The sequence below is a fragment of the Schistocerca cancellata genome, chromosome 11, assembly GCF_023864275.1.
Source record: "Schistocerca cancellata isolate TAMUIC-IGC-003103 chromosome 11, iqSchCanc2.1, whole genome shotgun sequence".
NCBI classification, from domain to species: Eukaryota; Metazoa; Arthropoda; class Insecta; order Orthoptera; family Acrididae; genus Schistocerca; species Schistocerca cancellata.
Genome location: NC_064636.1, coordinates 51030070 through 51030977, shown reverse-complemented (window position 1 = coordinate 51030977; position 908 = coordinate 51030070). Strand labels below are relative to the sequence as shown.

General features: G+C 49.6%; 1 pseudogene; it reads right to left on the bottom strand.

The window, feature by feature from the left end:
* Nucleotides 1–589: 589 nt before the first annotated feature.
* LOC126109050 (5S ribosomal RNA) lies at nucleotides 590–707 on the bottom strand (annotated as a pseudogene).
* Nucleotides 708–908: the final 201 nt, after the last annotated feature.

The following is a 908-nucleotide window of genomic DNA, read 5'->3' as shown; positions in this document are numbered from 1 at the left end:
TAACTGAAATGTTACATTCTTCTGTAATCTTTCGGACAGTCAGTCTTCGATTGGGACGCACAGTTTCGTCGACGTTCCTGATATGAGCGTCGTCGGTTGAAGTCGAAGGGCGCCCTGAACGAGGGTCACCTTTAACATCCGTCCGGCCATTTTTAAACCGTGTGAACCATTCGTAGCACCGAGTACAGGTTACGCACTCATCACCGTAGGCTCCCTGCATCATTTGGTATGTATCTGTAAAGGTTTTCTTGAGTTTCAGGTAAAATTCACTACAGACGCGTTGCTTCTCTAGCTCTGCCATCTCGAAATTCACAAACTGTGCGACAAAACATTCTACTCAACACATCATTGAGCAATAACTAACGTATAAAAACTAAACTCCGTCCGAACAGGCCACGAAGACCCAACGGCACCGACCGGCCGCCGTGTCATCATCCTCAGACGACAGGCATCACTGGATGCGGATATGGAGGGTCACGTGGTCAGCACATTGCTCTCCCGGCCGTATGTCAGTTTCCGAGACTGGAGCCGCTATTTCTCAATCAACTAGCTCCTCCGTTTTCCTCACAAGGGCTGAGTGCACTCCACTTGCCAACAGCGCTGGACAGACTGGATGGTCACCCATCCAAGTGCTAGCCCAGCCCGAAAGCGCTTAACTTCGGTGATCCGACGGGAACCGGTGTTACCACTGCGGCAACGCCGTTGGCATAACTAACGTATACATGCCTCAAAATTAACTTGAATAAATCTAAGTAACTGCAGACTTATGATCTCGATTTACAATATAATCATTCCAATCACGCTGAGGAACAGTGCATCTCCTGCAATCGTACAGGGCGGCGCGAATAAAAGTAGCCCGTGTAAGCACAACCAAGTGGTGTGCACGAAGTGCGCGGAAGCGCACGACT